At 37.0% G+C, this 26,801-nt stretch overlaps 1 protein-coding gene across 4 annotated transcripts in view; it reads left to right on the top strand.

Moving 5' to 3' along the window:
* The window catches only part of PAK5 (p21 (RAC1) activated kinase 5), a 320,486-nt gene that overhangs the window by 157,785 nt on the left and 135,900 nt on the right, over positions 1-26,801 (top strand). The window contains exon 2 of one of the 4 annotated variants that reach the window (XM_007476699.2): positions 5,685-5,776. The exons of the other annotated variants lie outside the window; for them this stretch is intronic. The gene's annotated coding sequence lies outside the window, so the exon portion shown is untranslated. The remainder of the gene's footprint in view (positions 1-5,684; positions 5,777-26,801) is intronic. 4 annotated transcript variants of the gene reach the window in all.

A 26,801-nucleotide genomic window follows, 5' to 3' on the forward strand; every position in this document is an offset into this window, starting at 1 on the left:
CGAGAATGACAATTGTCTTTGTGGGTTTTCATCTATGGTGTATAGATGAGTGCACAAAGACACTTGTGGGTGAAGGAGATTCAAGTGGAAAAGTCATTGCACAGAGACAGTCCCACTCTCTCAGCGTTGGAAGCCTGGGTCCAGTGGCATGAAAAATCGTTACACCTGGAGACTTCTTCAGCTGCATTGGATGGCCGTGTTGTCCTTTGTGCTCCAACACGCCCTAAGCATTCCACAGTGCTTTGCTGCGTTGCCCTCTCAGCCGCTGAACCTTTTTATTGGTTTCTCCCGTCTGTTCAGATAGATACCATTGTAATTAAGCTCATCGTATCTAACAGAAGTATCGATATATTTTGAAATTATTAAAAGGTGAATTTTATATCAAGGCCTGTTCTGAGTAGATAATGTAGATTACCCTAAATGTTGTTATATTATTAGCAGAAATAATTTTACTTTCCTTTCTATGAAACTTAGTGATTCTTTCCCACAATTTAATGATTGTTCTACATAATAGGAGTTAGCATTTATATACTTCTTTAAGGTTTATAAAATTCTGTGTATATGTTATCTCATTTTATCCTCAAAAAAGCTCTTTACAATAGATACTATTATTATCTCCACTATACAAATGAGGAAACTAAGGCAACCAATCCAAGATTAAATCTTAATTAAGCACATACAAAATGGCAGGCACTGTGCTAAGAAAGAGAGTCCTTGCTCTCAATGACCTTACAATCTGATGGGGTAGACAACACAGAAAAGGAGGAAGTAAAGTAGGGGGCAGGGGACAAAACACCAAGGAGTACTCTCATGTAGGTATCTTGTTCTTCAGGTTGAAACTAGACCCAGAGTCAGAAAAAATGAGTTCAAATATGACCTGAGACATTAATTAAATATGTCACCATGTACAAGTCCATTAGCTTCCATCTGCCTCAGTTCTCTCTTCTGTAATTTGTGACTACTAAGAACACCTGCCTCTAAGTGTTATAAGATCCCCAGGGCGAGTGGGGCTAAAGAAGATAGGAATAATAAAGGTTTGACTTTGGTAAAAAGAAAAGTTAGTTTCTTCCCAAAGAAAGGTATCAAGGGATGACCGATATGGAAGATTGAAGATGTAGAGAGACTTTAAAATAGAACAAGGAGGGAATTGGGAAGATGAAAGTGTAAGAGCTTTTGTTTTTTCAGTGAAAAAGAGATGAATGAGGCATTATAGACTTGAGTAGAGCTCATGAGGGAAGTAGGTTATCAAGAAAATCAAAGAAGAAACTGCAATGATGGAAGGACGAAAACCAGTGAAATTAGAACTCCTTAACATATTGAAGCCTTAATCCATTTCATAATGAAATCTTCATTCATTTCAATATTATATTTTATTTTATTTTTGAAAAATTTATTTAGTCAATTTAGAACATTATTCCTTGGTTACAAGAATTATATTCTCTCCCTCCCTCCCCTCTCCTACCTCTCCCTTAGCTGATGCACAATTCCATGTATTACATGATATTACATGTGTCCTTGATCAGACCTCATTTCCATGTTGTTGATGTTTGCACTAGGATGTTCACCCAGAGTCTAAATCCCCAATCGTATCCCCTCCACCCATGTAATCAATCAGTTGTTTTTCTTCTGTGTTTTTACTCCCACTGTTTTTCCTCTGAATGTAGATAGTGTTCTTTCTCATAGATCCTTCTGGGTTGTTCAGGATCATTGCACTGCCACCAATGGAGAAGTCCATTACATTCAATTGTACCACAGTGTTTCAGTCTCTGTGTACAATGTTTTCCTGGTTCTGCTCCTCTCACTCTGCATCAATTCCTGGAGGTTGTTCCAGTCCCCATGGAATTCCTCCACTTTATTATTACTTTGAGCACAATAGTATTCCATCACCAACATATACCACAATTTGTTCAGCCATTCCCCAATTTAAGGGCATCCCCTCATTTTCCAAATTTTTGCCACCACAAAGAGTGCAGCTATGAATATTCTTGTACATGTATTTTTCCTTATTATCCCTTTGGGGTACAAACTCAGCAGTGCTATGGCTGGAACAAAGGGCAGACAGTCTTTTAGTGCCCTTTGGGCATAGTTCCAAATTGCCCTCCAGAATGGTTGGATCAATTCACAACTCCACCAGCAATGCATTAATATCCAGACTTTGCCACATCCCCTCCAGCACTCATTGCTTTCCTTTGCTGTCATGTTGGCCCATCTGCTAGATGTGAAGTAATATCTCAGAGTTGTTTTGATTTGCATTTCTCTGATTATCAGAGATTTAGAACACTTTTCATGTGCTTATTAATAGTTTTGATTTCTTTAACTGAAATTTGCCTATTCATGTCCCTTGTCCATTTATCAATTGGAGAATGACTTGATTTTTTTGTACAATTGATTTAGCTCTTTATAAATTTGAGTAATTAGACCTTTGTCAGAGTTTTTGTTATGAAGATTGTTTACCAATTTGTTGCTTCCCTTCTAATTTTGGTTGCATTGGTTTTGTTTGTACAAAAACATTTTAATTTGATGTAATCAAAATTATTTATTTTACATTTTGTGATTTTTTCTAACTCTTTCTTGGTCTTAAAATTTTTCCTTTCCTAGAGATCTGACATGTATACAATTCTGCGTTCACCTAATTTACTTATAGTTTCCCTTCTTTATATTAAGGTCATTCTGAGTTTATCTTGGTGTAGGACTTAAGATGTTGATCCAAACCTAATCTCTCCCATACTGTCTTCCAATTTCCCCAGAAGTTTTTATCAAATAGTTGATTTTGGTCCCAAAATCTGAGATCTTTGGACTTATCATAGACTGTCTTGCTGAGGTCACTTACCCCAAGTCTATTCTACTGGTCCTCCTTTCTGTCTCTTAGCCAGTACCAAATTGTTTTGATGACCACTGCTCTATAGTATAGTTTGAGATCTGGGACTGCAAGGCCTCCTTTCTTCACATATTTTTCATGATTTCCCTGGATATGCTTGATCTTTTTTTCTTCCAAATGAACTTTGTTATGTTTTTTTTCTAATTCAGTAAAAAAGTTTTTTGGTAGTTCAATGGGTATGGCACTAAATAAGTAAATTAATTTGGGTAGGATTGTCATTTTTATTATGTTAGCTTGTCCTACCCAAGAGCAATCAATATTTTTCCAATTGTTTAGATCTAGTTTTTATTGTATGGAGAGTGTTTTATAGTTGGGTTCATATAGTTCCTGTGTTTGTCATGGCAGATAGATTCCCAAGTACTTTATATTGTCTAAGGTGCTTTTAAATGGAATTTCTCTTTCTAATTCTTGCTGCTCAGAGCTATTGGAAATATGTAGAAATGCTGATGACTTATGTAGGTTTATTTTGTAACTTGCAACTTTGCTAAAGTTGTTGATTATTTCAATTAGCTTTTTGGTTGATTCTCTAGGACTCTCTAAGTAGACCATCATATCATCTGCAAAGAGTGATAGCTTGGTCTCCTCATTGCCCATTTTAATACTTTCAATTTCTTTTTCTTCTCTAATTGCTACTGCTAGTGTTTCTAGTACAGTGTTAAATAATAGAGGTGACAATGGGCATCCTTGTTTCACTCCTGATCTTATTGGGAAGACTTATAGTTTGTCCCCATTGCAGATGATGTTTACTGATGGTTTTAGATAGATACTGTTTATTATTTTTAGGAAAGGCCCTTCTATTCCTATACTTTCTAGTGTTTTCAATAGGAATGGGTGTTGTATTTTATCAAAGGCTTTTTCTTCCTCTATTGAGATAATCATGTGATTTTTGTCTGTTTGTTTGTTGATATGGTCAATTATGTGGATGGTTTTCCTAATATTGAACCATCCTTGCATTCCTGGTATAAATCCTACCTGGTCATAATGAATTACCCTCATGATCACTTGCTGGAGTCTTTTTGCTAGTATTCTATTTAAGATTTTTGCATCTATGTTCATTAAGGAGATTGGTCTGTAGTTTTATTTCTGTTTTTGACCTACCTGGCTTTGAAATCAGTACAATATTTGTGTCATAAAAGGAATTTGGTAGAACTCCTTCTTTGCTTATTCTGTCAAATAGTTTGCATAAAAATGAGATTAGTTATTCTTTGAATATTTGATAGAATTCATTTGTGAATCCATCTGGATCTGGGGATTTTTTCTTAGGGAGTTCTTTGATGACCTGTTCAATTTCTTTTTCTGATATGGAGTTGTTTAGGTATTCTATTTCTTCCTCTGTTAGTCTAGGCAATTCATATTTTTGTAAATGTTCATCCATATCACCTAGGTTGGTATATTTATTGCCATATATTGGGAATAGTAGTTTTAATGATTGTCTTAATTTCCTCTTCATTAGAGGTGAGGTCTCCCTTTTCATCTCTGATATTATCAATTTGGTTTTCTTCTTTCCTTTTTTTAATCAAATTGACCAATACTTTGTCTATTTTATTTGTTTTTTTCAAAGTACCAGCTTCTAGTTGTATGTATTAAATTGCAGTTCTTTGACTTTTAATTTTATTAATTTCTCCTTTGAGTTTTAGGATCTCTAATTTAGTTTTCACCTGAGGATTTTTAATTTGTTCACTTTTTAGTTTTTTAATTTGCATGTCCAATTCATTGACCTCTGCCCTCCCTAATTTGTTGATATATTAACTCAAGTATATAAATTTCCCCCTGAGTACTGCTTTGGCTGCATCCCATAGATTTTGAAAGGATGTCTCATCATTGTCATTTTCTTCAATGTTCAATAATATTTATTAAGAGTCTGCCATGTCTCTGAGATTCTTCAGACACTTAATAGACTTGGTGCTCCTATCAAGTCCACTTAATCAATCACTAAATATTTACAGTAGTGTTTTGTTTTGCAGTCCTTCCTGAGTGTTACAGAATCTTATGGGCCTTTAAAAAGTAGTTCCTTTTGGTGATAAAAGACTGTCTGCTCTTTGATCCAGCCAAAGCACTGCTGGATTTATACCCCAAAGAGATAATAAGGAAAAAGACATATGCAAGAATATTCAAAGCTGCGTTCTTTGTGGTTGCAAAAAATTGGAAAATGAGGGGATGCCTTCCAATATGGGAATGGCTGAAGAAATTGTGGTATCTGTTGGTGATGGAATACTATTGTGCTCAAAGGAACCATGAACTGGAAGAATTCCATGTTAATTGGAATGACCTCCAGGAATTGATGCAGAGTGAAAGGAGCAGAACCAGGAGAATATTATACACAGAGACTAATACACAGTGGCAAAATTGAATGTAATGAACTTCACTACTAGAAGCAATGCAATGACCCAGGACAATTCTGAGAGACCTGTGAGAATGAACACTATCCACATTCAGAGAAAAAACTGTGGGAATAGACACACAGAAGAAAAAAAAGTGCGTGATCACATGGGTCAATGGGGATATGATTGGGGATGTAAACTCTAAATGATCACCCTAGTGCTATGAATTTTAGATTTACTCCACCCTGCTTAGTCTAGCAATCAGGAATATATACAACCCTATTTAAGGATTAAGTGTTGAGGAGGATGACCTATGACAGACATGTACTAGAAAATGACAAATAAGAAACAACTGACAGACCCCCTGGGCTGTCCTAAGTCAAGCTTAAGGTACCATTGGTACATGTGAGATGCAGGAAGTGATGTAAAAAAAAAAGTCTATATATTCTCATCACTTCCTCTTGCTGGTCTCTCTTTGGTGGCAGAGGCGTTGAGCTCGGGGTCTCTCTCTTGGAGAAGTTGGGTTCGACTAACTGTGTGGCTTGTGGCAGCTTTTTGGCGTCTTGGCATGGGTCAGGTGAGACGTTTTCCCTTAGCTCTCTTGGAGTTTAGGCTGATTCCTTTTTTTCCTTTACCTTTCCTAAAAGCCATCCTCCTAGGAGGTCCCTCATCTCGGAGGAGGTCTTGTGGCTGGAAGTCAACCTAGATTAAATATTGGAGGAGGCCTCCTGGCTGAGGTCTCCAAATTCCCCTTGGCTCAGGCTAGGCCCAGAGAAATATTATACACTTTTCCCTCTCTCTTTCTTAATTCCTTCCCTCTATATTAATTAAACTACTATAAAATTTCCAAACTGATTTGAGTAATTTTTTTTTAATTTGAATTAATCCCTGGTGACCATAAGCATAATATATTAGTCAAAAAACCCTAAATTTACCCCTTTACAGTGGAAATATTAATAATATGGAAATAGGTCTCAATCAATGACACATGTAAAATCCAGAGGAATTACACGTTGGCTAACGGAAGGGGTGTGGGGAAGGGAAAGGGAAGGGAAAGAACATGAATCTTGTACGCATGAAAAAAATATTCTAAATTAATTGATTAAATAAAATTTTCCAAAACTTAAAAAAAATGTAGTTTCTTTTGGATCCTGTTAGTTGTGTCTAAGAAAACATGCAGATGAAGTACCTCAAGATCAAAAGAACAAGTCACACAAAGCCACCTGGAAAATGTCATAACAAACACATGTGACAATGCACTCTGTAGAGTAAATGGTCTCTCTTCATTTGTTCCTTCCTACTCCAGTTTCTGTACCCTAAAGCTCAGGTACCTTCAACAAGATGGTAGCCTGTTTCGTTGGTTAGCACACAGTGTTCATGACATTCTACAGAAGCATAATCTGTGCTTTGGGTTTCCATTGCCCAGTGTCTGAGTAAGCCTATTAACTTTACTCTGTTACGTGGCCACAGCCTGCAACCCTTAGCTGGTTGGTCACAATGCAGGATGGAATGAGAAAGTTCAGATGATTCAGCAGAAATGTGTCCCTACTACAGAAAAAACAACTCCTATCCCATTGAAGAGGAGGTTACCGAGGTCATATTTTTCTATCAGTGACAACACATTCCTTCCCTAAAATTCTACTGTGTTTTCTCACCAGGGTATGTACTTGTGGTTTGTGTGAGGTATTATTCATATATTTTCTTTAAGAACTGAGGGAAAGGATCTGAATTTTGACTAAAGTTCAGCTGGGGGTGGGAATCTTTTAGCCTGTAACTATCATAAAATTATTTCATAGAAGGAAAGAGGAAATACAACTAGCCCTCAGACCTGTCTTTTTCAGTTTTCCTTTACAGTCCAACAGTCCTTTATATCAGGGTGATAAGCACTTTGTTGGTAGCTGTTACAAGTCTTATTTTGTCCCCTTGGATTATTTAGGTGTCTCTGGCCAATATGTGGATCAAAAATGCAGATAAACTTGGACTAAAGCAAAAACTTCACTTAACTAATTAAAGGAAACAGCAACAAGCAATATTTTAAGAAGTTATAAGCCTAATAGCAGTGTACAAATTAACCATGACAAAATAAATAGTATATTTTGGAACATAATAAACCTTAACAATTTTTTACATCTTCAAAAAGCCTTTTAGAATACAATGCTCTTTTGTTGCAGTCAGTCATTTATTTGACATTGTTTGGTGTTGAGTTAACAACATTTTGACACATTCTATAATTTTTCATCATGAAACCACATGTATCATATTGGCTTATTAAAAAAAATCTTTGGTAAACACTCTATTCCCTCCCCCCAAATCTAGCCGTTATTGAAGCCTATTAGAGATTTTTAATGGAATTTAAATCAGTTGAAGCATTTTTTTCCATGTCTCAGAAAAACATTTTAACATTTCATGAAATGTAGTATTCAAGGTCATGTTGTATTATTCCATTTCCATTTGGGAATTTCTGTTAATGCAGACTAATTATGGTTTTTAGTATGTCAGTATATTTGTTAAAATTCCTCATTACCTCAATTTGGAGTAAATTTGGACAGCTGGGTAGCACAGGTTATATACAGCACAAGGTCAGTAGTCAGGGAGACTCATCTTCATAAGTTCAAATCTATCCCCACATACTAGTGAGCTGTGTAATTCTGGGCAAGCCACTTAAACCTGTTTGACTCTATTAGCTCATCTGTAAAATGAGCTGGAGAAAGGAATGGCAAACCACCTTGGTATTTTCCCCAAGAAAACCCCAAAAGGATCATGAAGAGTTAGACACAATGGAAAGACTGAATAACAAGGGAGTCACATTACCTGAAATCTTTATTTACACTAATGAAGATGCACAGTTGTTGTAGCATCACCTAAACTGCTTCCTACAAGAGTTTCTATGTAGCTTTGAATGAAAAATTGGATTTCATTTGTAAAAATGGCATTCATTTTAGTTTAGCTAATGGCTATTTAGCCCCCAACAAGCATTTTGTCTTCATAGCAATAGTTAACAACTGTGTTTACTGGTATTCTTGCTGTCCTTTCAACTTCAAGAAGTCTATATCACACTGTGAAGGAATCAAGAGAAACTCAGCTGCCAGGTCCTTTAAAAGGTCTTTGTTTTTTGTCTGAGGATTAGTCAAGTGAAGACAACAAGTATATGTTAAAGGGCCTACTAAGTGATAGAAGGTGTGTTAAGTGTGAGAGACAAAGACAGTCCCTTCCTTCAAAGAGCTCCCAATCTAATGGGAGAGAGAATTAGCAACTGCCTACATACAAACAAGATATATACAGGGCATATTGGAGACAATCTCAAAAGGAAGGTGCTAGCATTAAGGAAGAAAGGCAAGCTTTTGGGTGAAGGGGAGATTTTAGCAGAAACTTGAAGGATTCCAAGGAAACCAGGAGGTGGAATAGAGGAGAGAGAGTATACCAGTCATGGGAGGTGGGGGTTTAGCCTGAATCAGGGTGACTTCTTTGAGCAAAATCAAAGAGTCAAGTGTTACTTGTTTATAAAATATGTGACAGGGGCATAAGGTATAAGAATACTGAAAAGATAAGAGATCATGCTATCACAAGTTTTAGAAGTCAAAAGGATGCCTTATTTGATCCTAAAGAAAATAGGAAGCCACTGGAATTTATTCAATAAGAAGGTGTCACAGTTCTACCTGCAGTTTAGGAAAATCACCTTGATTACTGAGCGGAAGATAGACTAGAGTAGGGGGATAATTATGCCAAAGACCTTAACTAGAAGGGTACTGCAATAGTCCAGTTGTGAGGTGACTATGCTCTATAAGAGTGTCAGTGAAGAGATGGAAGCACATGCAAGATTGTGATGGTGGATTCAGGAGAACTTGGCAATATATGTGATGAGAGAGAATAAGAAGTTGGGGTTGTGAGTCTCAGTGACTGGGAGAAGGATTCTGCCCTCAGCAGTAAAAGGGAGGTTCATAAGAGGGCAGTTTTGGGGAGAGAAATAATGAGTTCAGTTTTAGACACACTGAATTTAAGATGATGATGAAATATCTTGTTTGAGATGTCTAGTAGCCTGATGGAGATGTGAGACTAGAGGGTAAAGAGGGAGGTTAAAGTTGGAGAAATAGATCTGAGAATCTTCCTCTTAGAGATGATAATTTAATCCATCTGGGATTTTAAGCAAATTAGTATATATAGAGAAGAGTAAAAAGGCCACATGAAAGCCTTGGGGGATGCTCATGGATAGCAGTCAAGACCTGGTTAAAGTTGAATGAGAATAAGCAATAAGACAGGTAGGATATTACAAAAACCAAAGAGAAGATGATATCAAAGAGAAGAGGTTGATTGATAATGTCAAGGGCTACAGAGAGGTCAATAAAGATGATGCATGAGAAAATAATAAAATAAATTTTGGAAATTAGGAGATCCTTGGTAATTTTGGGGAGATCATTTTCAGTTAAATGTTGAGATTGGAAATCAGACTTCAAAGAGTTAAAAGTACATATGAGGAATGAAGGTAGATGCCTAGACTGTAGATGTCTTTCTCAAGTTTAGCCATAAAGGAGAGGAGAGATATCGAATGATAATTAATGGATATGGATGGATGAAGTGAGGTTTTTTTGAGGGAGGTGAGACATGAGTGTAGACATGACAGAAAGGAAGCAGTAAGTTGGCAGACACTAAAGATTGATAAAAGAGGGGGAAATCCACTGGAGAAGATGAGATGGAATGTGATTACATGGGTATATATATATGGGTTTGATGTGACGGGAAGAAAGACATCCTCTCCGAGAATAAAGAAAGTGATTGTAAGGATAATTTTATAGTTGTGACAAAATCTAAATTAATTTGGTTGCCAGGGGATATCCCAAATAAAATACCCAAGTCAGCTGGAAATTTATGGTGATTTTAATTAATATAGAGGAAAAAAATTAAGAAAGAGAGAGAGAGAGGAAAAGAGTTATAACTACTCCTACTCAGGCTGAGCCAGGCGGGAGTTCAAGGCCTTGGCCAAGGGGCCTCCCCTTAGAGCCAAGGTAAAAGGGAGTAAGTCTCATCATTCACCACGTGACCATCTCAAGGAAGCTGTCTGAGGGAACTCCTCCAGGCTCCAGTTCCAGGACCGAACTGGAGCCCAGGCCTGCTCACAGGAAAAGACCAGCCAGAGCCACTTCTCCAGGGAAAGAGAGCAAAGAGAGGAAGTGATGTGAAATATATGGAAGGTTTTACATCACTTTCCTGCATCTCATCTGTACGAATGGTAGCTTAGCTTGACTTAGGACAGCCCAGGGTTCTGTCTGCTGTTTCTGCACATGTCTATCAAAGGCCATGCTCCTGAATACTTAATTCTTAAGTATGGGTGTAGACATTCCTGATTTTGTCAGACTAAGTATCTTCATTGTTACAATCAGGAGATAGCTAAATCCAATCTTCATATGATAGCAGGCAAAGTCAGTGTGACTGATGTAAGAAAAGCAGGGAAGAAGAAGGCGTTCTGGGTGAAGTTTTTTATTATTATTGTTATTTTTTGGTTAATGAAATAATGGAAGAAGGTTCTCAACTGAGAAGATTTGATGAAGGGAGTTCTGGGTGAAGTTTTTTTTTTGTATTTTTGTTTAATGAAATAATGGAGCAAAGTTCTGAACTGAGAAGATTTGGGGAAGGGCAGGAGTTTTGAGGAGGGGATAGAAAGGTTTGGAAAAAGTGTTACAATATGTGGAATAATGTATCTGAGAGGTGTAAATGAATTGCCTTAACATAATGAGGACCCAGTTGAGATACTTTTTGTAATGAACCCAGTAAGCATGGTTTTGTGATTCTTTCCTGCTCCATTCAGTGGCTAGGACTAGAAGCAAAGGCAAGGCAAGATCAGCATTAGAATTGGGGGCAAGAGACTTGGGATAAGAGGATAATGTGTAGTTAAACAGTTCACAAGAAGTCAGAATGGAGAAGGTAGGACCAGATAGGCAGTTCAAGGATGATGTTGGAGGGATTGCAACATCAAGGGAAATTTGGCTGTTTTTTAATTAATGGCTCATTTGTTCTTGGTGGTTTTTTGGGGTTTTTTTTTTTTGGTTTTGAATATTCTTTCCTTTCTTTGTTGATGTAAGTATTTTGTTGTAAGTTTCATTGATCCTTGATAGCACTGACTTCCCATTATCAACAGTTTCTACATTCATCTTTAACAGTCATTGAAGCATGTTCTTTAAGAGGTACAACTTTTACACATTTCCTTGGAGTAAGACTCAATTTGAAAAGCAACAATATTAAAGCCATAACTAAAGAGAGCAATGGGATATCCTTGTCAAGCATGAAATCTATCTGATAACCTGATAGAGAACAAACTTAAGGTGGGAAAACCAGCTTAATCCGTTTTAATCTGGTCAAGGTCAGACACTGAATCAGCCTGGTATCAGTAGAATTACAAATGTTTTTTGTTATTATTATTATAGGCATTATTACAAAATGAAACCATATTAAAATTATTTCTTGTCCCTAGTAATTCATATACCCCTGTACAGCCTATCTAGCTATCTAGTTGTCTTGCTATCTAGCAAACTAGCTACTTTATTTTTTTTTATTCTGGACCTATGAATCCCCTGGTCTGCAAGTCTCCCAGGTGGGAAACTGCTTCCACAGTCAGAGATTAATAGCTCTTCTTCCTTATGTTGATTATCTCCAATTTATCCTGTATCTATAATTGTTTTATGTTGTCTCTCCCATTTCAGTGCAAGCTCCTTGTGAGAAGAGACTATTTTTTTTGCCTCTCTTTGGATGCCAAGCATTTATCCTAGTACCTGGCCTATTATTAAGTGCTCATTGATTCATTAGTGTATTGGTCATCCTTCCTTTTGAAGAGGACCAGTGACATCACAGGGTGATATTTTGACTTTTGAGTGAATTAGATTTAAGTAAGGCTCTGAATGACACCAAGTTGTCAGTCTCACCCTCTCTTCCAGAGTCATCAATATCCAATGGCAAAACAAAACACCAGATCATAGCCCAGGATGCAGTGGATGACATTGGCATCTTTAGTGTCTGACCAAGCATTAACCAGTCCATAGTGCCTGCTTCAGCGGCCTTCATGGCTGTTGGAACAATTAGTACCATCTTATAACTTAAAGACATAAAAAAACAAAGAAGTGTTTCATTATTTAACCTTGTTCTAATCTTGGAGGAAGAACAGTAGGAAATAAGAGGTCTAAAAGATGTCAATACAGCTTCCTTTTCAGTTTGGAAAAAACTACCCATGTCTTAAATATCAGAATAAATTGTAAAATATTCATGTAAATTAGTTTGTAGCCTATGAAATGGGGTCAAGGATCTTGAACTGAGGGATTCACTGAGTATTGGTGAACAAAGTTATTTCAGACCCGGTGATAAAAATTCATTATTAAACTTATTATATAAATGCTATTAATTTAGAAACATAATGTGTTTTCTAAATTAGGAAACCATGGCCCAGCTGAGCATTTGTAAACAGACTTGTACACAATAGTGCTTGTCTTTTGAGAAGAATGAGCATTATTGATCAGAGAACATCATTCCAAGTTTAGCATCATTTCAGTGCTGGTTTTTCCCCTTCCTGAGGCATCTGCTCAGTTTGCCTCTTATTTCAAAATAAGGGCATGAGCATTTGTTTCAGTCATTTCTTTTCAAGAGGAGGAATCTATGCAGTAGAATCACTCCTGATCTTGGAGGCAGAAGATTTCGATTGCTGAGACCACAGGCAAGTCACTTAATTTAGTCCCTCAACTACCTGATCTATGAATGGGGCTAAATCTACTTAATCTACCTATCTTAAATAGTTGTGAGGAAAAATTGTGAAAAAATGTTGAAGTCCTGTATGAATATGAAATAATATTGTGCAGTTTATTTTTGTTTGATCTCATTAAATTATTTTTATTTCTATATCCTATTCATCTTAATCTATCCCACTGCCCCCTAGGAAATCCTCACCTTGGGCTTTTATGTATTTATTCTTTCTCAAGCAAACAGGTGACTTAGAATACTACTATTGTCATAGGTTTTTACTTTTGTAAGAATTCCTTTCCATCTTTAGAGAGTAACTTTAATGAGGTGGATCTGAGAGTGAAGATCATGGCAATGCCAACAGGTCCATATTCATTGGTCCCTTCTCTATTTAGAGAAAATGTAGAGTTTCTAGGTTGGTTCTCCACATATGTATTTGTTTTTTTAGTTTCTTTATTGTGATAATCTGGCATTTGAGAGTCAGGACTCCATGACTGTGAATATTTTCTTTCTGACTTTAAATTCTCCTTTGTCTTGTTTATGAGGCCACAGAACCTAACAGTGGGCTGGAGGCTATGAGCCATTTGTTGTAAAAACAATAATCATTACTCATGCATGACTGTTGCCTTTGGTACTGACAAGGAGAGAGGATGAAAATTGTAGACAGGATTTGGGATAGACAATAAAAAAAACTCTGACTTCTTTCAAAAAATGAAAATAGGTAGGATGGGATTTAGGAGATTTCCCCCTAAATCCCATTCTTTATTCTTTAACAGTTCTCTAGCCTTGTTAACCCAGCCACAGGTTATTTTCATTGTTGGAGAAGTTTTAGCCGCAAAAGGAAATGATAATTCTAGAATACATAGTGCTCCAAAGCTGAGGGCTAAGAGGTCTGACTCTCTGTCTGTAACACTTTTGTTATCAGGGATCAGGAAAAAATCATGCCATTTTTCAGTGTCTTTTTTACTTTCATACAGAATAAGATAATAACAAACATAGATATTTAGAGGGTTAATGAGGAATGTTGAGATTTCTTCCTTATGGCACCATGAACTAACAACTGAATAGAATAATAGAGTTCATCTATTTGGAAACTTTCATTTTACAAATAAGGAAACTGAGTCCCAAAAGGCTTGACAATGAAAAAATACTAAAAAACAGCCAGAATTAGAGCTCAGGACTTCTTTTTCCAGGCTGACATTATTTTAGCCTCCATGGTATGCAGACTTCTCTTTAGTTCTAGATTTTCATTGTTCATTGAAACCAGTAACCTAATCTTTACATGGAGAGATGGTTGATTCTTAGAACTCCAAAGAACTTAATTATTATTAGGGCAATTAGAAGGAACATACATAGACAGAGGGAGAGGGCTGTGAATTGAATATGATAGAATGTTGGTAAAAATAAAATTAAGGAAAGAGAAAGGAATGCATTGGGAGGAGGGGAGATGAGAAAAATAGAATGGGGTAAGTTATCTCACGTACAAGAGGCATGAAAGAGCTTTACGGGGTGGGGGGGGGAGAAAGAGGTGAACAGAATTAGCCCATTGAGAGAAGAACTTACACAATCAATTGGATGTAGAAATCTGACTTACCCTACGGGATAGTAGCAGGGGAAGGGGATAAGAGAACGTGGGGTTGGCACTGATAGAAAGGAGAGCAAATTTGGAGAAATGGTGGTCAGAAACTAAACGGAGGTGATAGATGGAAAGTAAAACACAATAATAATTGCAAAATCATAATGCAAAATTTTTTACAAATCTCTCTAATAAAGGCTTCATTTTTCATTACATAAAGAAATGAATCAAATATAAGTCATTCCCGAGTTGATAACGAGTCAAAGGATATGAACAGGCAATTCTCAGACAATGTAGTTAAAACTCTGAAGTCATGCCAAAAATGCTCTAAATCACTATTGTTTAGAGAAATGTAAATTAAAACAACTCTGGGGTACTAGCCCACACCTTATCAGATTGTTTATTATGACAGAAAAGAAAAATGACAAAACTTGGTAGGGATATGGGAAAATTGAGACACTAAATGCATTGATTCAGTCATTCTGGAGAGCAATTTGTACCTATGCCCAAAGGGTTAAAAACAGTGCTGTTATCCCAATGATGTAAAAATCAAAAAGGAGAAGGACTTATATGTACAAACGTATTTAAAACAGCTCTTTTTATGGTGACAAAGAATTAGAAAGTGAGGAGATACCTACCAATTGGAAAATGTCTGAGTAAGTTATAGTATATGATTGTCATGGAATTCTAGTGTGCTGTAAGAAATGACAAACAGGAGAAGCTCAGAAAAACCTAGAAAAATATACATGAACTGAAACAGAGTGAAAAAAGCAGAATCAGAAGAACATTGTAATATAGTGACAGGAATACTGTACAGTGAACAACTGTGAATAACTTAGCTATTCTCAGCAATACAATTATCCAAAACTATCCCAAAGGACTAATGATAAAAAATACCGTCTGTTTCCAGAGATAAAAAACCGATAGAGTCTATATCTAGATCAAAACAAAGTTTTTTTCAATTTCTTTCTTACTTTTTTTTTTAATTAGAGTTTCCTTCTACAAAAGTACTAATATGGAAAAATATTTTATGTGAGTGTACACATAAAATTTATATGAGACTGCTTACCATTTCAAATAGAGAGCATTGGGAAGGTGGGGAGGGAGGAAGAGAATTCTAGACTCAATATTCTTTGAAAAATGTTGAAAACTGTTTTTGTAATTGGGGAAAAAATAAATTTAAAATATTGGAAAAAAGAGAGAGGGAAAAACCACTAGCCTATTGTTTCATTGGAGCAAAAGTTAGGACCTGGGAACATATATATAAGACAGAAAATATTCATTTAAGGGTGGTTTAAGATTGTCTTTGCAGCTTAGCCTTGAAAAATGATTTAGCCTATTCTATTTAGGGGATGCATTCCTATCAGTATTTTCTCCCTGTGCCTTCCTTTAGTTCTCTGAGCCTTTCCTCCTTCCCCAGTGTTACCATAGAGATGAAGAACCATAATCACGAGCAAGTGGGAAGTCAGGACCATGGAGAAAAGTAGAAGTTTCCAGCCCTATCTTTAAACACATTTTCCATTAAAAAAACATCCCCAAGTTGTTCTACCTCTCCGCCCCCACCCCTTTGGGCCATATCTTTAAAGCAGACCCACTCATTGTTTCTTCCATCTTCATAGACAACCCAGAATAGGCCTACTGGGCTATGCTGCATATCTATGGATTCAGTAATGCCTCACATTTTTCATATGACAGCGCAATTTTGGCTGACTTCAGATAGGGTATTTATCTGAAATTTAGAGAAAAAAAGCAAACAAGAGTTTCCATTTCAAGGAGACAGAAGCTTCCACAATTCTTAATCAAGCTAGGAAAATTGAGTAGCAAAAATATATTATGGGAGAAAATCCATATATGTAGGAAAATTGAATAGCATGAACACATTATGGGGAAAAATCACATATATATTATGCATATATACATTTCCCAAGCCCTGATCTAACTTTTGCTCTAATGTACAACAAAAATTTATAACTAAAGAGAAGTCCATGTGCCATGACAGAGATTAAATATATATATATATATGTGTGTGTGTATGTATATGTTTATATTCACAATATGAATTTAAAAGGATGGTTATGAACAACAGAAAGGGGGAAATGGTATTACTACTTAAAATACTTCTGCCAGAAACTTAATATCCTTTTTGAGCAGTTACAAGATGCAGAAGTAAGTTATTACCTTCTGGGCATTAATTCCCCTCCCTCTTCTCTGAGGACACAAATAATATTCTGTTTAGTGTAACTGATCCATACAAAACTAGATTCTTTAATTAAAATATGCATTTAGGAACTGGATAAAAATCTTAAATTCAGGATTTAACAAGAGCAACTCATGTGCCTTTATCACTTCAATCATTTAACCAAGTATAATGTATAAATGAGGAAAATGGAACATCAACTAGATTTTACATATGGAATTGAAATCATGCCATATGGGGATTAAAGAAGCTTGCAATACTTAGCTTCAAGAATATAAAAATTTAGGAGACATGATAGTAGCCATCAAATATTTGAAAGGTAAAGAGAATACACTTGTATTACTTTGTTTCAGTGGGCAAGAATTCATGTGGTAGAGTAGAACAAATGCTGTATTTGGCATCACAGGTACTGGGTTCAAATCCTATCTTCAATTTAATGCCTTGACAACTTTGGGGAAATCATTTAACCTTGTAAGCCTCAGTTTCCTCAACTGTAAATTGAAAATATTTAGATAAGATGGCCTTGAATGTCATTTTCATGTCTAAATGTATAATATGATCCTTAATTATTGGGAATCAGATATCAACTCAGTGAGAGAACTTCCTAAAAAATAGACCTCTCCAAAAGTAATGTGATTTACCTGAGGAGATAGTGTTCTCCCCCTGATTAGAGGTGTTCATGCTGAGACTGATGTATCCTTGTCTTTAAGATATTGAATAATCGATTCACCCACAAAGGAGGGAATTGGACCATTTGCCCTCTAAGTCCCTTACAATTCTAGGATTCTGAGTTATATTACAATGGGATCATTGAACTATTGTTATAAAATACATATTAAAAATGCTCTTACTAACAAGTTTAGAAGTTTCACCTAAATGTGATTTTTCTCTGTACTTTCATCTGTGGTTATGAAACTACAGAATACTTCCATCACCATTATTAGTTGCCATTTTTTTCTCTGTCTCTGCATTTTATTCCAATTTTCACACAGTAACTGTGGCTCTTATAATATCCCAGTCACAGAAGTTTTTTAATTTTAGTTCATTTCCTTTGGAACACCATCGTTCCATCCTACATCTCATGAACACAATTAGATACAGCAAATATTACCACATTGACTTTAAAAGACTTTTGTGTTGGGGTGGTGATGGTGGTGGTAGCCATCGCTGAAAATAGAGCTGTCTTTTTGCCAAATACCTGGTATTTGCCATGACCACAGTTTTGCTAAGAGGTCAGCAAACTACCTGGAACTGAACGTCCAGTGGTCTTAAATCTTATATCGTTTAGACTGAGAGATACTATTGTTTTTATTCTATAGTCCTGTCTAAAGAGAGCAGGTAAACTTAATTGTTTAATACAGAGTATTAACATGAGCCCATCAGGGACCTTCCAGGACAAGATACTGAACTTCTGTTTGGGACCAGAATACTCTCATTCTCCTCCATCAGGGCTGTGGACATAACCACTAGATATCTGGAAGATTTACTCTAATGAGTGTAAGATTCGATTATAGAGTGCTCAATATATATATACATACATACATACATATATATATATGTATGTATATATATAGATACAGCATATATATATATATATATATATGTAGGAGAGAGAGAAAGTAAAACCTATAACTTGAGTGTTATCTTTGCTCCTAATTGCCTGTCTTATAATAGGGTTCTATTTCTTGAGCTCCTCATGTGACAGGTATTCTCCAAATTCATCTGGAAAGAACTTTTCAGTGGTGTGGCTTAAAGTCAAGGGTTGTCACAATAAAAGAGGCTAATTACTATTATTGTAGCTGTTATTATTAGGCCTCCTGACTTTGTTTAATTTAGGGAGACTGAGTTGAGAAACATGATTGTTTGGGGGAGAGATGGAGAGGAAATAAAAAAGGATGGGAATTATGCTTATTTCTCATATGTAGGTAAATTTTCTCCCCATGGAGTTTTCATCAAGGAGCTGATATATTTGAAAGTGCTACCAGTTTATTTGTTCTCTATTCAGGATGGTAGATGGTTAACAATAAAGCAAAATCTAACATTAAGCAGGGGTTCTTAACCCAGGCTATGTGAATTTATTTTAAATATTTTGGTAACTATCCCAACATAATTCGTTTCTTTTGTAATCCTATGCATTTTACTTTATGCATTTAAAAACACTATTCCAAGAAGGGGTTGAGAGGCTCTATCAGACTGCCAAAGAGATGGGATCTGTGGCACTCAAAAAAAGTTTTAGACTCCCGTTTTAGAGTAATTCAGGAAAAACACTTCAGTGCTCCGTTTTCTGCTCAAGAGTTATTAACTTCTAAATTTTTCTGTCCATGAAAAATCTCCACTTTTCCTACCTCACTTTTATTTTATTTTATTTAATAAATAAATGCCTTCATGTTTTTATGGGCTATCTAAAGCAGGATAATTTCTTGGAATATTAACACAGAGACTGTAAATTAGAAGGGACCTTGGAGACCATGTAGTCTAACTGTCCATTTTATAGATGAAGAAATTAATGATCAGAAAAGTAAAGGGACTTGCCCAAAGTCACACAGGGAGTAAATTCTAAAGCCATGATTTAGCTTTGTCTTCCCTACCACCATTCTCTTACTTCCAGTGATTTATTGTTGTTGTTTGTTTTTGTTTTAAACCCTTACCTTCTGTCTTAGAATCAATACTTTTTATTGGTTCCAAGGCAGAAGAATGGTAAGGGCTAGGCAATGGAGGTTTAGTGACTTGACCAGGGTCACACAGCTGGGAAGTGTCTGAGGCCAGATTTGAAACCAGAACTCCCTCATCTTTAGGCCTGGTTCTCAATCTACTGAAGCCACCTAGTTGTCCCTCCCCCATTCCCAGTAATTAAAAAAAAAATTAGAGACCTAGCCTTAGCCATTCTGACAACTCATTAATTCCTGTCCCCTAGCCAAAGAAGAGATAAAGTAGCCCTTTTTGGTCAAAAAGCAATTCAAAGATATGCCAACTTTCTTTGGGGACATTAGTATTCCTGTTGCCCTTTTTGAATTGCAGATTCTCACAAAGCTTTGGTGCTAAAATGTGACCCTCAATGAAAGAGAGCTTCTTTAGAGAAGTGTTAGCGTGATCTCTCTGACCAGTATAAATAAGACATGATTAAAGCTCATTGGGATTCTTAGCTGGCCCATGCAGAGTTCTTTTTTAAAAAATATTTTTGAAAACAAGAGATGAGGCCCACCTGTCATGTTTGCAAATTGGACGTCTTTTCCCACCGAGATTTTTCTCATGTATCTGCTTTGATCACGAATACACAATCACATCTCTTTCATCATCCGTGAATTTGGGGAATTAGGGGACAAAACATCCATCTGCCTGGGTAATGCTATTTCTGTTCCGCGGCAGCCTGTGGTCCGGCAGGAGGAGCCCAGTGATCCTGAGCCGGGAGTCCTGCTCAGAAACCTTTCCACGGGTGGAGAAAGAGGCCCCTGGCTCGGCGGCAGGACTTGAGTGTTCACCCAAGCCAAGGCTGATGAGAGAGCTTGAGCCAGAAGTCAGGAGCCTAGGGCGGCACCATCCGTGGTCTACTTATGAGCTGTGTAGCCTTATGCCAGGGGCTTCAGGTCTCTTGACTCATTGATAAAACGAGTGGGCTGCACTGGATGATTTCTACGGTAACTTTCTTCCTGAGGACTCTGTTAAAACTGAATGGGGAAGAGAGCAGTCAGTGACTTTTAAAAATCATTTATTATGGATAATTATTCATTTATTAATAATAACAAAAGAATTGTTAATTGTGTAGATTTAAAATTTTAATATCCAAAAACTCAAAATACTTTAATATAATAAAATAAAATAAGATGCATGACTATAACTAAATATACATATAACTAAATATAACTAAAATAAAAATAGAATTAAATGAGATGTATTAATATAACTATATATATATATATAACTAAATATAACTAAAATAAAAATAGCTAGAGTAAACTCAGCCACAGTGCAAGAGAAGAACCAAGAGGGCAGAGTCCCAGCAACTTATAAATAATAACATAACACAAATGTGAGGATGATGAAAAAGTTCTGGGGAACATAGTCCTGGGGTTCAAGATTTTCCAACTATACAATAAGAATCCTTTATTATAGGACAAACACTGGGAATACCCATTCAAAAATGAATACAGCTCTTGCCCTCAAGGAGCTTACCTTCCAAAGGGGGAGACAACAAATATGGCAGTTGTGGACAGAGATGGATAGTTTGGTTTGGGTCATTACCTTTTATCCTCACTATAATCTATAAACCTTGTGAAGCAGAATGTAAGTACTGTAGATATAATCATTAAAAATATATACTTACATAATTTATATTGCTATATTACCATAATATAGCAATATAAATTAAATGCCCATGTTTTAAATGAAGAAACTGAGGTTCAGAGAAGTTCCATTATTTACTCAAGGTTACATATCTGGTAGGAAGTGGGATATGAAAACTGGGTCGTTTAGATGCCAAGAATCAGCACTCAATAGCCACTAAGCTAACTAGAGGAAGGAAGGACGCACCCCTCTGTGCGTATGTAGTAGCAACATGCTATTACTGACATTGAAGAGATTCAGGGTCTGAAATCAGCACTGTGAAGTGAGACTATAATTTTAAGAAGGATGAATAGATTTTAAAATATGAGGCACCTGTATCAACAATCATCTGTTTTCAAAACAAATGCCTTTTACATTTTGATTCTCTGACAAGGAGTGCTCTTTTGAGAGGGCTGATCTGCAGAAGATTCCTCTCAAAGAAAGTGGGTGAGTTGGAGTGGTTGAATTGTTTCAAAAAAAGAAAAACATGTGTTCAGGACACTGGTATTTAAAGTTTATTTTTCATTTCTGTTCATGCAATCACTCAGCCAAAGTCCCTCTCTGATGCCTCCCTGAGGCAGAGATGTCTGGCTTTTTGAAGGTTAGGGTGCTGACCCAAACCCTGGCCTATGCCACCATGCTGGAAAGGATTTTCCTATGAGCCCAGCGAAGGTTTGTTTGTGTGCCTCTCACTGAGGAATAGCCTGGCTAAGTGCAGACAAGCTCACCGGGAGGTCAGCTACAGACAGGCTGGTGAGTTTTTTTCCAGGGGAGAAATTCTCAGAACCTAGCCAGTTCTCAAGAAAGAGGGTTGATGCAATGTTTTGGTAGATGGAGAGTCCATCCTGAAGAAACTCTGAATCATTAATGCTCATTGAAAAACTGTTATCCAAGGACCATAGACCTGGAGCTTGAAGCAGCTAGGTCACCTGGTGTGGATAGGGAGCTGGACCCAGAATCTGGAACACTCATCTTCCACAGTTCAATTCTGACTTCAGACACTTAACTTGTTTTGTAACCCTAGGCCAATCTCTTCCCCCTTTTTATCTCAGTTTCTTCATCTGTAAAATGAGCTAGAAAAGGAAATAGCAAACTACTTCTAGTGTCTTTGCCAAGAAAACCTCAAAGCGGGATATGAAGAGTTGGCTAGGACTGAAAAATGACTGAACAACAAAAAACTTGTAGCTTGAAGGAGCTTCAGAACTTCACCAGTCTAGCATTCTGATTTTAAAGCTGAGAAATGGAACCTCAGAGAGGTTTGTTAGTAAATTTCAGTGGTCATTTGAATTCAGACCTTCCAACTCCCAATCCAAGACCTTCAGGGGACCCAACACAGACCTTGGTCACTAGGATATGCCTTCATTTGGCTAAATTTGACTTGGCTTTCATCAATTTGAAGAGAAATTGGTAAAGTATTCCTTGCTGATCTGATTCAATTCTGTTGATTTAAAGCCAGAATGAGCACTGGCAAATGTTGCTTTGAGCTCTCTTTATATTCAACCTTATGCCTATCACACACTCGTCATGTCTCCCAAGGCTGACTCCACTTGGTGCTCTGACATTTTAGATATTTTCCCATCTTCTTTATCCTGTTCTCTTAGGGTCATACTCTGTGTTCCATCACAATGGGGCAGATTATTAATAAAATCATGACTACAATAAACTAATCATTGCTAACTGATTGGTGAGTGCATTTATTTATCTTTACCATTGTTTTTTTTTTCAAAAATACAGACATTCCCCCACACACACCATTTTGGTATCCAGGGAGAGGAGGCCCAGGCTTAGGACAATTTCTACCTAAACATGGTCCCAAGTCCAAGCCCAGATGTGGCCATCATGATTGGACGAGTCATCATCTCAGCCTCTAAGCCAAGGGCTGGAGATAACTCCTGACTCCTCTAAGATATGATACTGGACTGCCTATAATAGTATTTCTTTTAGATAAGGAATTACGTTAATCCCTTTAAAATGAGCATTTTACTCCTACAGAATTGACATGATGAAGGTTTGAAGGTTTGGGGAGGGTCATTAAATCTCCATTTAAGATATGATTTAATTGCATAATTGATGATCATTTGTTGGGAATGTTACAGAGAGAATTTTATCTAGGTAGGGGTTGGGTGGAAAATCCCTTTCCAATTCTCAGATTCACTCTGGAAATATTTTTTTTTTTGTATACCCAAAGTACTAAAATGAGCTATATTTAAAAGACACAGTTCCTACTTACCATAACCACAAGCATGTTTTTAGGAACTCAACAACATGGTATTACCATATTATCTGATAATGAGTCAATATATTAAGGATCTGTGATTTTGTCACTATGGGAAAGCGACCTAGATCCCTGCCCATCTCTAGCTTAGTAGTCTTAGATCAGCAGGGTGGAAAGGAAAGGGCTTAAAATATAATTTTGAAATATTTAACAAAATAAATAATGATACAAAATGACAATAAAATGATTAAAATATAGATTAATATGTGGTTTTCTAAGTTAATGCACTGCCACAAGAATCCTTATGTAAGGTTTAGTGGCCCCTATTTCTAGTTGAATATGGCACCGTCTTTCTTAGTTGCTGGAGACTTAGAGATTAGGTGATTCATTCATTGCGTCATTCCTAATAAGTGTCAAATGCTGGATTAGTACCCAGTTCTTCCTGACTTCTAGTCCAGGATGACATTTTTCACGTTATACGTATAGTAATAATCATGTTATCATATAATAATGAGTAATAACCATATAATAATGTAGCAGTCATAGTAATCATATAGTAATAATAATACATAACAATAAAAAGATCTAGCATTTCCATAGTATGTAAGGGGTTTTAAAGGGTTTTTCACATACATTATATTACTTGATATTTCCCCAGTACAAAGTACTACTCTAATTATTTCACTGACAAAAATTTGGTTGTGGTATTTAGTATCCTGGATCCATTTACTGACTTTCTCTAATTTAAGGGTCCCAGACTTTGTAGCTTGCTTCCACTGGAAGTTCCCCTCTTCCCCCCCACAAATGTCTTCTGTTGGAATTGGGACTAGGCCCTAAAGGGATGAAGTATCGAGGGATTTCATTTGAGGACCTGGAGCCGAATTATCCTAGCAGGATCCAGGAGGTAGGAAGAATTGAAGGATTACAGTCAGACTTACTTCTGTGGGTGCCAATTGGCCCAGGGAAAGATGCTTTTGATTGCAGAGTAAAGAGCCAACAGCATAGATGGCTAGCCCTCGGGGGACCGTTCAGGTCGAAGGCTTAGGACACCAGAATAGGCAGAGGGAATAGAATTAGTCATGGAGGGCCAAACCGAGAGAGGATGCCTAAGTCTAAGGTAGCTGGCAAGAAGTGCCAGGAGCTCAAGCTGTTGTGTGGAGAACATAAGGGAGGGAAACCAGGCGGAGAGGGACCAGACAGCAGGAGAGAGCACGGAGAAGAAGCAACAGGAGTTGGGAAGAAAAAAAACATAAAAGGACTAAGTAGGTCAGTGCTTCTGATCCCAATTTAAGATTTCTTGAGTGCTCTACCCCAATATTAAACTTGTAGTAAGCTTAGAGGTCACTCAGCCCGCCAGATCTTCCGCATTGTGGCCATACCACCCACTTCTTACATTTGTGAAGCTGAATTTTTTGAACCCAAGTGTAAAGCTTTACAGCAGCTGGGTGGCACAGTAGACAGATTGCCAGGTCTGAAGTTGGGAAGATTCCTTTTTCTGAGTTCAAATCTGGGCTCAGACACTTACTAGCTGTGTGACTCTGGGCAAGTCACTTTAACCTGTTTGCCTCTGTTTCCTCATCTGTAAAATGAGCTGGAGAAGGAAATGGCAAACCTCAGTTTCCTCATCTGTAAAATGAGCTGGGGAAGGAAATGGCAAACCACTCCATTGTCTTTGCCAAGAAAACCCCCCAAAAGGAGTCATGAAGAGTTGGAAACATGCTGGAGGGGATGTGGCAAAGTAGGGACATTAATTCATTGCTGGTGGAGTTGTGAATTGATCCAACCATTCTGGAGGGCAATTTGGAACTATGCCCAAAGGGCGACAAAAGAATATCTACCCTTTGACCCAGCCATAGCACTGCTGGGTCTGTACCCCAAAGAGATAATGGACACAAAGACTTGTACAAAAATATTCATAGCTGCGCTCTTTGTGGTGGCCCAAAACTGGAAAGGGAGGGGATGCCCTTCGATTGGGGAATGGCTGAGCAAATTGTGGTATATGTTGGTGATGGAATACTATTGTGCTAAAAGGAATAATAAAGTGGAGGAATTCCATGGAGACTGGAACGACCTCCAGGAAGTGATGCAGAGCGAGAGGAGCAGAACCAGGAGAACATTGTACACAGAGACTAATACACTGTGGTATAATCGAACGTAATGGACTTCTCCATTAGTGGCGGTGTAATGTCCCTGAACAACTTGCAGGGATCCAGGAGAAAAAAACACCATTCATAAGCAAAGGATAAACTATGGGAGTGGAAACACCGAGAAAAAGCAACTGCCTGAATACAGAGGTTGAGGGGACATGACAGAGGATAGACTCTAAATGAACACTCTAATGCAAATACTATCAACAAAGCAATGGGTTCAAATCAAGAAAACATCTAATGCCCAGTGGACTTACGCGTCGGCTATGGGGGGTGGGGGGGAGGAAAAGAAAATGATCTATGTCTTTAACGAATAATGCTTGGAAATGATCAAATAAAAAATATTTTTAAAAAAAAGAGTTGGAAACAACTGAACAACAAGCAGAGCTTTATACTTCCCCCTACTAAGTTCATTTGATTGGATTTGGCCCAGTATTCTAGACTGCCTGTTCTTTGAATATCCTCTCTGCCCTGCAGTGTGTTAACTATCTCTCACAGCTGTGGGTCATCCAGAGCTTTGATAAGAATGTTAAATAATATAGGGCAAAGCACAGATCCCTGGGTAACTTCACTGGAGACCTGCTGCCAAGTTTCCATTGGATACATAATGACTTAACTACATTTGAGTCAATTCAATCCGTTTTGAATCCCTGTAATTATACTCTTATATAAGTGATCTCTCAATATTCTCCACAGTTATAGCACTAGAGACTTTTTCAATGCTGTGCTGAAATCTAGGTAAACTCTCTTTACATGATTTCCCAATATACCAATCTAGTGATGCTAGCCAAAAAAAGGAAATGAGTTTCACTTCTTATTTTTATTTGTATTGTTGCTTTTTCTTTTATCATATATATATGCACACACAGATATGTGTAAATTTATCCATATGCATTTCATTTATTCATACATATTAACATAATGCATATGAATACACATATATAAATAAATGTTAAATAAAAAAACAAAGCAGTTTAAAAAAAAACAAGGCTGTGATGGACTAACCACACACATATGTTTGTATGTATGCATTTATCTTCTCTTAAGAAGAAGGTTCTTCCCTCATAATAAAGAATAAAGAAGTAAGAGGGAAAGTACTATAGCAAAATTAACCAACAAATTCACTGCATTCTGACAGTACATACAGTGCCTATGCCCATAGTCCCCCACTTCTGCATAGAAAGGAATCAAAGGCATTTTCCCCCCTGGCAACTTTTCATTTGCAAATAGATAAAAATTAATACTACTTCTGATGTTGGCTATATTGATTCTAGAATGTAACTGATTTTATGCTGTATTAATTTTATAATTGGGTTTCCATCTACCTGGCCAAAGTTAAGTTCAGGAGTCAAGCTGAGCTAGCTTAAAGTTAGTTTACTAAGAAAGGTTGTTATCTCTGGTGTGGGTACCCCCTAGGGTACTTTATGGATA

This window comes from Monodelphis domestica, chromosome 1 (genome assembly GCF_027887165.1).
Source record: "Monodelphis domestica isolate mMonDom1 chromosome 1, mMonDom1.pri, whole genome shotgun sequence".
In the NCBI taxonomy this organism is placed as follows: Eukaryota; Metazoa; Chordata; class Mammalia; order Didelphimorphia; family Didelphidae; genus Monodelphis; species Monodelphis domestica.